Source organism: Phacochoerus africanus, chromosome 3, assembly GCF_016906955.1.
Source record: "Phacochoerus africanus isolate WHEZ1 chromosome 3, ROS_Pafr_v1, whole genome shotgun sequence".
Classification (NCBI taxonomy): domain Eukaryota; kingdom Metazoa; phylum Chordata; class Mammalia; order Artiodactyla; family Suidae; genus Phacochoerus; species Phacochoerus africanus.
Window position 1 is genome coordinate 150689932 of NC_062546.1, and position 17416 is coordinate 150707347.

General features: G+C 36.1%; 1 protein-coding gene across 6 annotated transcripts in view; it reads right to left on the minus strand.

Annotated features, from left to right (window-relative positions):
• ZNF385B (zinc finger protein 385B) overlaps positions 1–17416 on the minus strand; it is a 327173-nt gene that overhangs the window by 131458 nt on the left and 178299 nt on the right. Inside the window, exon 1 of one of the 6 annotated variants that reach the window (XM_047773000.1) lies at positions 10208–10264. The exons of the other annotated variants lie outside the window; for them this stretch is intronic. The gene's annotated coding sequence lies outside the window, so the exon portion shown is untranslated. Of the gene's footprint in view, positions 1–10207; positions 10265–17416 lie in introns of those variants that run through there. 6 annotated transcript variants of the gene reach the window in all.

The window sequence follows — 17416 nt, forward strand, 5'->3', positions numbered from 1 at the left end:
GGGTAATATATTAAGGTATATCATAGAATTTCTGAATGTAAGCACAACTGGACCGTTTTTGCCTCTTTACAATATGCCACATGATACGGGGTGGCTTTAGTATATATTTACGTGTGTATGGTGTGTCTTCTGAATAAAGAATTAACTTTAATACTTGACTCATTTGGCACCAATATTACAGGGCTCCCTTTAAAAACCCAATGGTTCTAATAACTTAAAAGCAAGAATTCAAAAGAATAAGCCAATTTATCAAGCTCTAATATTTACATTAAGTGTGTTTATGAAAATCTTCCCTTGAGCTGAGAGGTTTTGATCTAGAATCTTGAATAAATGACTCATGAGAGGCAAAAGATGAAAAGGATGATAGAGATCTTCCTCCTCTTTCTTTATCCCTCATTTGATAGGAATCACTTCACTCATATCTTATAGTTCTTTCCCTTCCGCTCCATAGTCACTACTGTCACCTTCATCACCTCTCCCCTGTGCCTCTCTAATAATCTCCTAACTGTATTTCTTGCTTCTAGTCTTTGCCCTCTCCAAATCTTTGCCATACTTTGCTAGAGTGGTCTTCCTAGAACACATATATGAACAGTTGACAAAGTCTACTTAGAACCATGTCATGGCTTCTTACAAAATCCAGAATTGTGTGTTATGTAAAGCCTCTTCCATATGTTCCAACCATGCCCTGCATATTTCATCTCATACTTATATTCCAGGCATATGGGACCCCTATTAGGTCCTAAGGCCTTATGGTGACTTAGTCCTACAGGCCTGTGCTCTTTTCTTAAAAAATATATTTTATTATTATTATTATTTTTTAATAGTTATTTCCCCAATACAATTTTTTTCTACTGTACAGCATGGTGACCCAGTTACACATACATATTATACATCCTATTTTCGCACATTATCATGCTCCATCATAAGTGACTAGACATAGTTCCCAGTGCTACACAGCAGGATCTCATTGCTAATCCATTCCAAAGGCAATAATTTGTATCTATTAACCCCAAGCTCCCCAGCCAACCCACTCTCTCCCCCTCCCCCTTGGTGACCACAAGTCTATTCTGCAAGTCCTTGATTTGCTTTTCTGTGAAAAGGTTCATTTGTGCCTTATGTTAGATTCCAGATATAAGTGATATCATATTGTATTTGTCTTTCTCTTTCTGCCTTACTTCACTCAGAATGAGAGTCTCTAGTTCTATCCATGTTGCTGCAAATCAGGCCTGTGTTCTTACACCTTCTATCACTTGTTCATCTGGAGAATAATATTCAAATACTCAGTTCAAGAATCTTCTCTGAAAGTCTCTGTCAATCTCCTTTCCTTCACCTAAACTCAGACAGAATTAACTACCCCTCTTTTGGTACCTATCCCCAATACAAAAATTTGTACCTTATACAAAACTACTTTATTTCAAGATGTAGAAAAAGTGCTTCATAAAATTCAATATCTACTCATGATATAAATTCTTGCCAAAGTGGGTATAGAGGGAACGTGTCTCAACACAATAAAAGCTATTTATGACATGAATGTTTTTCAATGAAAGTTTTGTCTGGATATTTGCCCAGGAGTGGGATTGCTGGACCATATGATAGCTCTGTACTTAGTTTTCTGAGGTACCTCTATACTGTTTTCCATAGTGGTTGTACCAATTTATTTCCCACCAACAATGAAGAAGTGTTCCATTTTCTCCATATCTTCTCCAGCACTTGTTGTTTGTTGACTTGTTAACTCTAACTGGTATGAGGTGGTACCTCTATCTAATTTTTATTTGTATTTCTCTAATAATGAGTGATGTTGAGCATTTGTTTCATGTGCCTGCTGGCCATCCACAGGTCATTGAAGAAATGCCTATTTAGGTCTTCTGCCCATTTTTTGATTAGGTTGTTTGTTGTTGTTGTTGTTGTTGTTGAGTTGTATGAGTTGTTTGTATATTTTGGAGATTAAGCCTTTGTCAGCTGAATAATTTGCAAAGATTTTCTCCCATTCTGTGAGTTGTCTTTTCATATTTTAAAGTGGTTTCCTTTGCTGTGAAAAAGCACATGCTCCCTTATATTCACTGCAGCTCTATTCACAATAGCCAAGACATGGAAACAAGCTAGATGTCCATCAACAGATGAATGGATTAGGAAGATGTGGTGCATGTATACAATGGAATACTATTCAGCCACAAAAAGAACAAAATAATGCCATTTGCAGCAACACAGATGGAACTAGAGATTCTCATATTAAGTGAAGTCAGAAAGAGAAAGACAAACACCATATGATATCACTTATATGTGGAGTTTAAACTGTGGCACAAATGATCCATCTACAAAACAGAAACAGATCATGGACATGGGGGATAGACTTGTGTCTGTCAGGGGGAGAAGGGAGAGAAGGGGACAGATGGGGAGTTTGGGCTTGGGAGATGCAGACTGTTATATTTAGAATGGATGGGTGATGGGGTCCTGCTATACAGCACAGGGAACTGTGTCCAGTATTTTGAGTTAGAAAATGATAGAAAATGAAAAAAAAAAAGAATGTGTATGTATGTGTTGCCCAGTCACTTTGCTGTATAGCAGAAACTGAAGGAACATTGTATATGAACTATACTATAGTAAACATTTTTTTTAAAAGCTATATATGACAAATTCACAGCCAACATAACACTCAATGGTGAAAAGCTGAGAGCCTTCCTGCTAAAATTTAGAATAAAACAAGTTCCCACTCTTACCACTTCTATTCAACATAATATTAGAAGTCCTATCCACAGCAATCAGACAAGAAAAAGAAATTCAATGTATCCAAATTGGAAGGGAAGAGGCAAAACTACCACTATTTGAAGATAACATGATACTGTATATAGAAATCCTAAAGATTCCACACAAAAGTTACTGGTACTGATAACTGACTTCAGCAAGGCAATAGAAATAAAAGCAAAATCAAACAAATAGAACCTAATCAAACATATAAGCTTTTGCACATAAAAGGAAACCATAAACAAAACAAAAAGTCAGCCTACAGACTGGGAGAAAATATTTGCTAATGATGCAACCAAAAAGGGCTTAACTTCTAAAATATACAAACAGCTCATACAATTCAATAACAAAAAAACAAAACAACCCAATCAAAAAATGGGCAGAGGACTTAAAGTGATGTTTCTCCAAAGAAGACAAGATATTTATTTTTACATTTAAAATAAAAATATCCCTAAGTATATAACAGCTGAAAACAAATGGTTACCACATTTTTCTTGTTTTTTTTTTAATAATTTTTATTTTTTTCCATTACATTCTTCTTGTTGATTGAAAAAAAAATCTGCATTAGATGAAGAATTTACTATAAATACTTTATACTTAAATAATCAAGAGTAGGTTAAAATCATTTTTGTATTGTTTTCACTATTTAAAGGTAAGAATTAAAGACAGAGAGTAATAAATTCTAGGCTTCCTTGAAATTATGTGACTATGTTGCCTTATATAAGGAGACTAAGTTTGTATCAGATTACAACCTTTTTCCTAAATGACCATTGAAGACAGCTAGCTTGTCCTTTTCATCGATGATCAGAAATAAAACACATTTAACTAGTAAATACATTTTATTTGGAATGCTTTAATAGTTCTTTATCTATAATATTAATATGTAAAGGCCCTAAAGAGTCCATTAAAACTCTGCACAACAAGCTGTATTTTAATAATGCAGAGACTCTGTGAGATGGAAGCCAATTTCTGCCGTTTAGGTAACACAAGCAAAAAACAATTTCCCCAAAGAACTGAAGCTTATCAGTAAAAGACACTTAAAATGAACCAGTCCCACAGATGGCAGAACTTAACATCAGACCCAAAAGCACAGGCAAAAGAGAAGATTAAAAAAACTCCCTCCAAACCCAGGTTTCTTTCAAGTCTTCTGCTCAAGAGGATCAAGGGTACTAATGAATATTCAACTTTAAGTTTCTTCTAATAATAAATTCCATTTCTAAATCTATGAAGTAGAATAAACTTGCTCTATGTTTAGGTTATCTCAAAAGATAAAGTGGTCTTTCATATTCCTGTAGCAGTTGATGGTGCTTGAATATGAAAAGACTTGTCTTACCCAGGAGAGGTGAGAAGTCAGGTGCTATTTTGTCAATGTCAGTGTCTCACTGCCACTGGAAAGGTGAATACTTTGCAGGCCCTTTTCTTTGGATCAGCAAAACTTCTGCTATTAAAAAAATCTTGTTCTGCTTGGTCAAATTTTCATTTCAAAGAGGAAGATTGAATAAAGAAGATGATTTTTCTCATCTTTATACTGAACATCCCACAAGTCAAGGCCCAGTCCTGCCATCATTCCTCATGCAAGCAGAGAGGTAGGGAGTGATATCTGACTTCTGTCAGACTTACCCACCATGACTACTAAAATCATCTTCCAATTTACTCTCTCTCTCTTGCAAAGGAGCCTGAGGCCATGAAAACCACTCATTCATCACCTGCCACACCACAGTGATTCTCTGAGCAGACAGTCTGGGCTGGCATAATTTGCTTGGCAGCCCTGAGGTCAGCCTGCCTAGTGACTGAAGAATCTTTTCTTTTCCATCTTCAAGTGATACAGTGTACTGTTTTCTGTGAACATGGATGGTGTTCCTGACCCACCATCAGTGATGGTGAATCTGAAAAGCAAAACGTGACGATACAGTAGGGCTGAGCTTGGGGGCTAGACAAGGAAGGAAAAATGTCACAAAATGACAGAAACTCTTGAAAAACTCTGTTCAGCACCACAGAGAAAGCTCTGCATTAGTCATCACCTTAGGCTTTCAGAAATCTGCTTCCATCCAATCCCACATTCTGGTATTTTTTGTATGTTGGTCTTAGTTTTCAGGGAGCTATCTATTATCTGAAACAATATCATATGATGACCAGTATCCCCTATATTTAAGGGACAAAAAAGTATTAAATAATAATCATACTCAAGCACTTTGGGGAGAATTAAGCAAGACATGTCGATTTTAACTCTGAATTTTCTTGTTAACCTATTAGTTGGCCTCTCAGATCTAATGCCAGGAGGAAATGAAAACTATCATTACTCTTCAACTGTTCAGTGGCATACATGAAGTGTACAGGGGGGTCAACTTTGGTCTAACTAGCTGAATTTCTGCTTGTATCAGCAGAGAGACTAAGTGATCTGGCTTCTGGTCCATCCTCTCATCAAATTCAAACTAGTACATTGAGAATGGATAAGCAATGAGGTTCTATTGCACAGCATAGGGAACTATGTCCAATCTCTTGGGATAGAACATGATGGAAGACAGTGTGAGAAAAAGTGTTAATTCTTATATACATACATAATATATATATACACATACATTCTTTTATATATATATATGTATAACTGGGTCACTGCTGTATGGTAGAAATTGGCACATTATAAATCAACTATACCTTAATAATAATAATAATAACAATAAAATCCAAACCAGGTATAGCTGCTCAGACACACACATTCCACAGGGAAAGGTGAGCTGCAATGAAGGGAACAAAAGAAGATTGGGGAAAGGGAGAGCATGTGTATATTTCTAAAGTGTGCTAACTGGGCAGCTGTATTGGCCTTTCTTTAATCCATGGCAATTTCCTGTACCCCAGAAAGAGGGAGAGAAATAGAGGTTCTCTCCCACCCCAGTCAAAGCCCATATTACACATCTATTTCCTATTTGTATAATACCCACACTGAACCTGACTACGTAGAGTTTTACTATAGGGTCCCAGAATTTAGAAATAATTAACCAATCCTCACTTTACCTCACTAGCTCCATGAATAAAAGGAAGAATGTCACTGAGACACCATCAGCTTAGTCATTGGAATTCAAGCAAGTTTTGACTTGTGAAACTGTCCCACTTCAGTAATAGAAACCTATGGAAAACTATGTAACAGCCCAATATGAAAAAAAGGATGCTACTGTGATGTGAATACATATTGCTAGTGTGAAACCTAGCGTTGATCTGCTGATTTTTCTTTTGTGAAGCAGATCTAACTATAGTCAGATATCCAATTCAAGTTTCATTAAACTGTTACCATTAAGGACAAAAATCTAAAGGGGGAAAAATTGAGCACGTTATAGTAGAAAACATGTTTAAACACATATGTAAAAACACATTTGGTTAACATCGTTGCTGTGGAATCTGTGTGTAACCCTAGAGAAGTCACCTAAACTTCCCTGCAACAGGGAAACCAATCTCTACCTCAGTGGATGATGCCCATCTTGCAGGACTGTCAGAATTGAGTGAGGGAGGGAAGAGAACCTGGGAACAGACAACTGGGGTTTAAACTCATGTTTACAACCTCAGCAGACCTTGGCAAGTGACAATCTCTCTACGTCTCGGCCCTCTCATTTGTAAGGGGATTATGTCAGAATTTGTTTCACGGTATTACACGAGACAATACGCACATGGGGCTGAGCCCAAAGCTGGGCATCTGGGACTTTTCTCTGTGCCCATTTTATTTGTTTCACCTGCGACTGTTATTACTGTTGTTGTCATTATTGTTACAATTATTTTACCATTTAGAATGTGGTAGTGCTCAATAAATAGCTGCTTTACTTCTTTTCAAATGCACTTTCTGTTCCCATTCTAAGAATTTTACATCTTTGCTGTTACATAAATATTATTTGATTATTTCAGCTTTCCCCTTTCCTGACACACTTACTTATGATGACTGATGGTACCAATAATCCCATAAAGTTAAGCTTTAATGAGACTTTAGAGAGTTTCTAATTATCTAGCTACCTATTACAAAGATAAAGTAGCTCAGTCCCAAAGTGGCTCATTCCCCACAAGAAATAACATATAAATATATGCATTTTAAATATAATATTTTAATTCAAAGTATGCATTTATGTATGTGTGTGTGTATATAAATATACACCTATATACCTATATACATACATACATATCCATATATATTAAAGCTCTTAGAAACTCTTTTTGTAATTCTATGAAATTCTTTTATGCTATTATTTTTATTCTTTTCATTGTATATTTCCTGTTTGTTCCACACAATTAAAAAGAGTCACTCAGTCCTTTCTATATTACCAATATAACATGGTTTCAAAATGAAATTTCTCCAGGTTCCCAGGAGTTCCTGGATTAAGGAAAAATGTGAACATTTTCATTAAAGATGTTTTTCTTTGAGCAGAACATAGTCTTTGTTGACTAGGAAAACACTGACAACAATTAAAGAGCTTAGAGGGATGTGAGTCCCAAACACACAGTTAGAGCCTAGTGGGAGGCAGGGGATTGGCCTGGCTGATACCTTTCCTGTGCACCGTCTTAAAAAGACTGTGCAATAATCATCCCTCGAATGTTGCTCCCCTAGTGGAACTTTACCTTAATCCTTTCTAAGGAGGGCTAACTTCTTAGAAGCACCTCAAGATGGTTCTACCCAAATGGTGCCCTCAACACCTGGCTGGGCTTTACAGTGGAGAGTAAAGCAGCTGGCCCTTCTCTTTCTGCTTTGGCTAATCCCTCGCTCTGCCTACTTAACACTAAGCATGGGTTCTCCTTGGGGGTTCACATAGATTCTTGCTCTGTCCTCCGGAATTGGACATGATGGAATGTGTGGGTTGTCCTCAATAGGTAGACAGAGGCCCAGGCAGAGCCTTTCAGTGATTTATCAAGTGTCAGAGCTGTTAGGCTGAATCTGAGGTCTCCCTCCAGGTCCATTCCATAAGGTCAACTTGGATCTCAAGGTCGCAAGGTCCCTTCTGCTCCAGTGATTCCAAGTATCAGCTGATTTTCTTTATCTTCAGTAGAAAAAAAGGCCTAGAGCCTGTCCCATGGCCCATAATGAGAAAATGCAGTGGTGTTAGTAGTAGTATGACTAGTGGTTTTGAGATTACAAATTAGGCAGGAACAGTATCTTTTCAAAACTCAAATCATTTTTGTGTATATTCCATTTATGAAGAATAAATAGTTATGAATCCTCTTAAAAATGAGGCAAAGCTGAGAATGGCTGATCGCTTTCTCTCTTTTCCTGCTCTTTTCCCCCTTTTTCATTATCTTCTAGAAAACATGTCAATCTTCCAGGTGTGATACAGTGAAGAACTCTCTACACCCTGTTCCTCTAGTTGTTCACACAGGCAAACATAATGTCTACTTGGAGAAAAAAACTGTTTCCTTAAATAACTGCCATTTTATTAACTCATAAGCATAGCACTGGCCACTGTAATTTAATAGTCTCAGTAAGTCGACTGGCTAAAGCACACAATTTAATCATAACAATCATAGCACGGGCTCCTTATTTGCACAGAATGTTTTACTTTGGCAATAAGTACACCTCATTAAAAAAGTAAGAATGGAAATCTAACATTGTGTTTAACCCCCTGTTGTGCTTACAGCAGTAGAATCCCACAGCAAATTTCAACCTGCAAAAGTGCCACTATTTAGTAGTTAAGAAGAAGAATATTGAACAAAAGTATAGTATGAGTTAGTCTGACAATTTTTCTTACATAAAAAATAAACTCTAAAAACTCTTTTGGAATTCTGTCCTCTTATTTCATGGTCCAGATGGGGTTGTTGCATTATGTTAATTATTAACAAGGTAACAAAATATTAAACTCAAAGTGTGTTGGCTCTACTTGAAAGCTGTATATCTAAACTGCTTATGGAAGGTTTTTGGCAGCCCCAGGCACCAGTTATTTTATTCCTTTGTGTCTTCTCTTTTATTCATAGAAGGCTACAGCTTTATATTAAGTACATTATAGTGAACTCTGTGAATCTTCATATGGGAATAGTGTCTACTACAACCTACTTGGAGATTCTAAAACCTAGGTCTTTGCAGGGAGTTTTATTTATTTATTCAACTCACCTTAAAAAGTTCCTGTTAGAAGGGGAGACAAAGGAAATGACTTGTCTGGAGTTCAATTAAATTTCTCCAAAATATTAATATTGCTTTTAAATTTGATAAAAATGAGTTAGTTGGTACCAATGAGAATAAAAACCTGGTGTGGGGCAAGAAACATTTTCTTTAAACTATAATAAACACTAAAACATAACCAAAAATAGCCTTCAGAAATTATATATAAAAAATAATATTAAACTGTCTTAAAAAGACACCTATTTTAATTTTATTCTGTTTGCTGAGCATTTCAAATATTTTCCATTTAAACACTTTTTCTTTACCCAAAAAATCATCAACAGTGTCCTTTACATTTTTTAAAAATCCATCATGAATGTTTTATTAAAACTCCATTTATATTTCTAAAATATAATTTCAGTGAGAATTTTCATTAGGAATATTTTTTAAAATATTGAAAGGAACATATTCTCTGTATTATAATTCTACAAGAATCTGGGTAGTTCAACTTTCTTGCATATAAACAAGAACAACTACTTAAATATTTGTAAACATTCCTAAAAGATAACATAATTCTAAAGATTACATAGAGACCCCAGTGTTGAGAAAGGCAATTCTGTCCTTGTTATTTTTAATAAGATACTTATTTAACCTTTTTCTACCAAAATTTCAACTAACATCATTTTTTTTAAGTTCATACATTTTTCTATATCATCCTTTAGCCCAGCTTAGTTATAAGTAAGATGACTATGTAATTTACCATTCAAACCAGAAGAGTTTTCAGAAAGAAAGGAGAGGCTATTAATAGGCATAGCCTGGGACTGTCCCAAGCAAACTGGAATAAATGATCACCTTAGTTATAGCCACCTTCCTTCTTAATTTTTTTTGCTGTCATTAAGTTAGAAGAGCACATGTGTAGTAATCACCTTCTCCAAATTACAATTTCCACTTCTAGGTAACATTAGTATTGATGGGAAAGGGATGGGTGGGAGTAGGACAACCAGGCATATTTTTTTCAACTTTTGAAAAGGAAAAGCAAGCAAAATAGGATGTAAAGACCAAAGAAAAAAGGACCGGTTACTAAAAAGGGCAAAGGTTAAAAATTTTCACTCTGCTGCCCCAGTTACTTGCTTCTTTTTTTCCTTTGAGCCTTTAGCCGAATAGCATATGTTAATAGTTTCTTTACATTAATTTATTGTTATTAAGCAGCTTTAATTTCAACTTATTTGACAGTAACACAAATAAATCTAAATAAATATTAGAATAAGAGGTGGTTAATTCCATTAGGTTTCATTAATGAACAACGCTCAAAGCTACTGTAAAGGGCTCCAGGGCTCTCCAATGGCAGCTATGCTCATTTAGTCATTGTCAACTCATCGACATACACTCTATAATACCTACTTTTTTGCGTATGTTACAGCAGGGAAGATTCACCACTACTGGTTTCTAGTCTTCTTTGTGACTGCCCACCTCTAAGTCCTAATGTTCTGAGTGTAAGTCACAGAAAATAATACCCTAACATATGACTTGAGCCAGCTAATGGCACTTGGCCTAAGGTTGATTCAGTTACTAAAACTACCATCATTGCTACAAGCCCATTGTAAGCTGATGTTATTTTTGACATCAGTATTTTTGAAGATAGTTCAGACAAAGAGGAGGTGCAATGCCAAAACATGCTTGTTAAGTAGCACTCCTATCTCAGCACAATATTTTGTGCAAACTGTGATACAAAGCCAAGGTCTCAGGTGATATAAGTGAACTCAGACTGAGTTAGAAATGACTAGTAACCTGCAGACATATAATATGATAAAGCAAATTTTACATAAGCATAAAATAAATGTCAATGAATAATAATAAATGGATTTTTATCTTTGTTTAACAATCACTAAACAGAGAACTTATATTGGAAAAAGTGAAAACTATCATTTAAAATTTTTTTTAAACCTGAAATTAGGAAGATTCACAGGAAAAACCTTCCTTTAAGGATCTGATCTTTTGTTACTACTTCCAAAAGAAAGAATTTTGCTTTTTTAAGTAAAATGGCTTTCCTAGGCCCACCCCCCCCGCCTTTTTTTTTTGCTTTTTAGGGCTGCTCCCATGGCCTACAGAGTTCCCAGGCTAGGGGTTGAATAGGAGCTACAGCTGCTGGCCTGTACCACAACCACAGCAACACCAGACCCGAGCCTTGTCTGTGACCTACACCGAAGCTTGCAGCAACGCTGGATCCTTAACCCACTGAGTGAGGTCAGGGATCAAAACTGCATCCTCATGGATACTAGTTGGGTTTGTAATCCATTGAGTCAAAACGGGAACTCTGGCACTTTTAATTTAAATTATTAGGCCCCTGTGGGGGATACTGTGGGTTGCTTAATAGCTGTGTCGACCTTCTTTATTCCCTTCTGGAAAGCTTAAGAACTGCCTTTCCTTTAGAAACCATATAGATAACATAGTACTTAAAAACCTTTTCAGAGGAAATCTTTTGTAAACAGTTTAGGAGTATATGTAAAAATCTCTAGGAACTACTTTGTTCTTTCTTTTGAATCGAAAGAACTAAATTCTTTAGAATCTATTAGAGAATCTGGTTATTAACATTTATATAAGGTTCATATTGCTACATAACAAATTACCAACAAATTTATGGCTTAGAACAACACTCATTTATTATCTCATGGTTCCGTAGATAGAAGGCTCAGCTGGCTTGACTGGATTATCTGCTTAGGATCTCAAGAGGCCAAAAATCAAGATATGGACTCTTATCCAGAGGTTCTCAGTTCTGACCCATGGATTACCTGTTCTGCCCACTGAATCACCCTCCCTTTTCCATGAACAGTAGTAAATCTTTGTAATTGAGTAGTTTTATTAGCCTGCTTCCTTAAGCAGAATTTTGGAGTCCAATAGGCTCCTTTCATTTTGCATTCTCTTGTTTCTTTCCACCTAAGTTGGGAGCATCTCTGCTGATATAATTCTCTTAAGAACTTTGTGGGTTTCTTGTGGATGGCAGAGCAATTCGCTCCATTAGCCACATCCACAATTTTTTTTTTTTTTTGAGATAATCCCTTCTTTATCTTTGGCTCTTGTTGAGATGGCTGACAATCATATAGCTCCATAAAAGCCCTGTAATTTAGAATATCTATGAGGATTTTAATTTTAATCTCTTATGACTGAACACTGATTCTTCAGTCTTTCAAAGGTTACAGCAAAGAGTTGTACAGCCATACCCTTGGCTTTTTAAAAAATATGCCACACTTTCAGGGGCAATCTCTTTAGTATCTTTTCTCACCTGAATAGGCTGAGAATCTCCTAAATGATCATGCCCTGCTTCCTTTTCGTTTAACAGTTCCCTCAATTTATATCTCTTTTCTTGCATTTTACTATAAGCAGCAAGAAACAGGCCACATCTTCAACACTTCGCTTGGAATTCTCCTTAACAAGGTATTCTACCTCATCTTCTACAAGTTCTGTTTTTTACATAACCAGGGACACAATTCCATTTAGCTTTGTCATTACATAAAAAAGATCTCCATTCTTTTAGTTCCCAATAAAATATTCTCTTCATACTGCACTCTTTAACATCTATAATTCTACTAAGCATCTTTAATATCTATAATTCTTCTAAGAGTTTATTCAAGGAAATCTAAGATTTTTCTATCCTGTTCCTCAAAATTCTTCCAGCCTCCTACCACTCCCTGATTCCAAAGCCACTCCTACATTTTTTTTGTTGTTGTTGTTGTAGTTGTTGTTGTTGTTGCTATTTCTTGGGCCGCTCCCGCCGCACATGGAGGTTCCCAGGCCAGGGGTCGAATCGGAGCTGTAGCCACCGGCCTACGCCAGAGCCACAGCAACGTGGGATCCGAGCCGCGTCTGCAATCCACACCATAGCTCACGGCAACGCCGGATCGTCAACCCACTGAGCAAGGGCAGGGACTGAACCCGCAACCTCATGGTTCCTAGTTGGACTCGTCAACCACTGCGCCACGACGGGAACTCCCACTCCTACATTTTTAATTACTTGTTATGACAGTACCCCACTTCCAGGTATCTAATCTACTGCTCCTCAGAAATATCTGTTTCCCTTGGTTCTTATTCTTCATTTTTGGCTTTTATGTTTTTAATCACATCTGGTGTTTATATTTTTGTGGTGGGCTTAGTGCATCATCTTATCTTCAAAGGTGCAGCAATACTAACACAGTTCAGAACTGCCAGCATCTGTACAAAGTATATGTAGCTGTTTGCATTTTAGAGATAAAATGTATACATTAGCACCTATGTTGGATATGGACACAGCTTAATGTCATGTTGATGACTGAAAATGCAAAGGTGATCTGTATACTTCACAGTTATTTTGCAAAATCAGTACTTCACTCTTGAAATTAAACTTCCATTGGTCTTTCATATTTACTTCATTACTTTTCCTGTGGTCACTCCATCTCAGCTTATTATACTGTGTCTATCATTCATAGGACTAATGATAAAAACCACATCCTAATACCATTTTTTTTTAGGGCCGCACCCACGGCATATGAAGGTTCCCAGGCTAGGGATCTAATGGGGGCTGTAGCCACCAGCCTACACCAGAGCCACAGCAATGCCAGATCTGAGCCACGTCTGCAACCTACACCACAGCTCATGGCAATGCCGGATCCTCAACCCACTGAGCGAGGCCAGGGATCAAACCCACAAACTCATGGTCCCTAGTCAGATTCATTTCCACTGTGCTATGATGGGGAACGCCTATTTTGCATTTTAATGTGGCTTAGGAACATAAGAACTTTTCATGAGAAAAATATGAAGTCTATGTTATGTTCATGTCTTACAGTTAGGGGGAAAATGGATAACATTATTGCTTCATAGGCCTTTTTTCCCCCCTTGGTTTGAACTGCAAGTTCCAAGTTGAAGTGTCCTGATAAAAAAAATTCAACATGTACAAAACTCTTTGAAAAGATTAATTCAACTTTTCACAGTGTGAAGAGGTAAAAATCATCTTCACTAGAGCTCAAGCATTGAAAATGTCAGTCCAAAGAGAGAATCTTAAAAAAAAATTTTTCCAAGTTAGTGAAAAGAAGGATTTATACCATAGTTGCCATGGTTACTGGAGTAACTACTGTTACAAAGTAGTATGTGGTTAATAAAGTGTCTCTGTATTAGATTATTTAGGATGAAAGACATATTCTATAAATTCAAAATTTTGAGAACTTAAAAAAATAATATCAGCAAATCTTGAAATGCTTTCAAGAAGATACCTTAAAAACACAGTCAAATCTAAAATCCTTTAAAATGAGTTCATTTTCTTGATATGACTACTCAATTGCCTCCTCTGTCATGCCTGATGCTAGGGCTCTAGTTCATGTGCTTTGTAATCTGTACCTGCTCCACTGTGGTGAATGATACCACCTTCGGTGTAGGATGGACTGAGTTTTTTCATGAGTGATGCTAACATCTGTCATATTATGGAGCTCACCAAATAATTTTCTTTGTCTGTATTCTCCCCATCATGGCATGTTTCTAATGTATGTTGGTTTTAAGCACCCAAAACATGTTAGGACTTAACTTTGATGAATAAATCATTTGATATAGTTGAATGTGTCAAAGATGAAATTTATTTACAAAAATATAATCTGCAATATTCTGGTATGTGTTAATCAAAATTAAATGTGTGGGGGGCACAAATATGTGCACACGATATACCTACCAGTTCTGAATTTAGATTCAGAAAATATCATAAAGTTGTAGTAAATGCCAAAAAATTCCATGCAATTAGGGCTTTGTCTGCATAACAATTGGTATCTTCTAATATTTAGTTGCTGAGTAGTTTGGAAAACGGACCTAGCATTAGTGCTCACCCTTCTAAAAAGAGTTTCCTAATTCTTATGGTTCACAACCTTTATTTTGAAAAATACTTGCATTTTTTTGTACTCATTCTTTTAATAAATTAGTGGGACCTATTGCTCTAAGTGACAGATTTTTATGTTAAATGGTTTTGATATAGAGTGTAAAGAAAGAAATGATTCCTGAGGACACTAAAATTCCTGAGGAATCATGATTTAATCCTTATTATGAGAAAGAACATTATTTGACAAAAGGTAGAAAATAAATCAGCAAAAGAATATTTTATTGTTTATTTATTTATTTATTTATTTATTTATTTTTAGGGCCGCACCTACGGCATATGGAGTTTCCCAGGCTAGGGGTCTAATAGGAGCTACAGCTGCCAGCCTACACCACAGGTCACAGCAACACCAGATCCTTAACCCACTGAGTGAGGCCTGGATTGAACCCTCAACATCATGGTTCCTAGTCAGATTCGTTTCCGCTGTGCCACGATGGGAACTCCAAAAGAATATTTTATTGATTGTATTAGCAAATATCGTGTTGTGTGTTTTAACAGATAACAGAACACCTTCACAGGAATGAATGTCTTTAGATCTTTTTGAGCATGACATAGTATTTGACTTCTCCAACCAACTGCCTTGCTGCTATATGTCTATCTTCTATAGGATTCCCTGAGTGATTTAATTACTAGTAAACTTGTTTGTGGTTCAAAAAATACTCATGTTATGGATTTAGAAACTGAGTTCTAGGAAGGCTAAGGGTCTTGCTCAAAACTATACTACTTGAGTTGGAAAGGTGAGTCTAAACTCAGACTCTCTGACTTAAAAAACCCAAGGTTGTTTCTCCTTTATACATCTTAATGCCAAGTTTATGTGAATGAACAATATTTAAAATAATAAAAACTATAGCAACAACATGAGAATTACTGATAACCTTACATTGCATGTTGTCATATCAGAGAAAGAACATTCAAATGTTTAATTTAAATTAACTGCCAAAATTTCTCAGTCACAGCTAAACTTATGAGCAAAACTTAGAGAAATTCTTTTTAAACATCTTTACCTAATATTTCCCCAAATAATTTAAAAATAAGAATAGTTTTTATATTTCTGTATGGAATTATTTTCTCCCTAAACTTTTTGTCTGTTAAAATATCTCCATTAAAGGAGATTCTACAGTTTTAAATATTATGGTATTACAGGTCAGTATAGCATTTTCCCCAAGGTGAGTAACCAATAAATACTTTGGATGACAAAATCAGTTCATTTATTTCATTACTCTTTTAAATTTAATTTTAAATTTTTTATTAAAGTAGAGCTGATTTCCAATGTTATGTTAATTTCTGCTGTACAGCAAAGTACTCAAGTCATATATATACATTCCTTTTCTTATTTTATCTTTCATTATGGCCTATTCCAAGAGACTGGATATTGTTGCCTGTGCTATACACTAGAACCTCATTGCTTATCCTTTCTAAATGTAATGGTTTGCATCTACTAACCCCAAACTCCCAGTCCATCCCATTCTTCCACCCCCACCCCGCTGGTAACCACATGTCTGAGCTCCATGTTTTTGAGTCTGTTTCTGTTTTGTAGATATGTTCGTTTGTGTCACATTTTAGATTCTGCATATAAGTAATAGCATATGGTATTTGTTCTCTTTCTGACTTACTTCACTTAGTATGATAATCTCTAGTTGCATCAAAACCAGTTCTATTTATTAAACCACATATAACTACCCCTGTAGTGATGGCTCAACCAAGGGATTCTGTAGAAAGACATGGGAGAACAAAGCAGTCTTTCTGGAAATTTAAATACCATTCTGAAGACTGGTGGTAAGCAGGTTGAATGATTTAGTAAAAATAGAGTAATTAATGGTGATTCAGGAAAAAACTCCTATAATGACAGATAAATACTCCTCTCAAAGTCTAATGGACTATGCGACAAGGTCACCTGTTCTGAGCTGCTCTGTCAGGTGCATTCCTCATGGTAGGTGGACTACACTGACCTCTTTGAATATGCCGCCCAAGGAAGGGTGACATCAGAAAATATGTCCACTGACCTGTATCCCATTCTCTTGTGCTGTTTAGTTAGTAATCCTAAGTGAAAACAACTCTAAATGGAATCTGAATCTTCATTTGTGCTGGTTTTCCAGCCTAGACCAGATTTAGTGGTCTGCCTTTGTGGAAGGCCCAACCACCATTGCTGGTGAACGTCTGCAAACATAAGGGTTATGGAATAGCAGATCCAATCTGAATTCTAATATTTGTCTTAAAAAAGGAACTATCTCCAGAATATTGGGAACTAAAGACACACCTTGAAAACAATGTGACATTTCTTTAAAAGATCATACCAATATGAAATTATAGAAGGCATTTTGACTGGAAAACTATAAATGTAAGTTGGATAATGACAAGTTTGACAATACAGCAAATTAATTCTGTGAGCAAGTTAACCAGAGGAAATCTAATAATATTCTAATCAAAGGAGTACTACATAGGAAGTACTAAGGTAGCTACTCAGAATGAGAAAAACATTTGTCTGAATATGCAAGTCTGGGGAAATTATTATGTATCCATTTCTATACCTTTTGATCAAATATTTTATCTCAAATCTTTGCACAGGAATACTCCTTTAAATTGAAAGGATAATTAATGTAATTTCTTTTTTTTTTTTTGTCTTTTTGCTATTTCTTGGGCCGATCCCGCGGCATATGGAGGTTCCTAGGCTAGGGGTCCAATCGGAGCTGTAGCCACTGGCCTACGCCAGAGCCACAGCAACG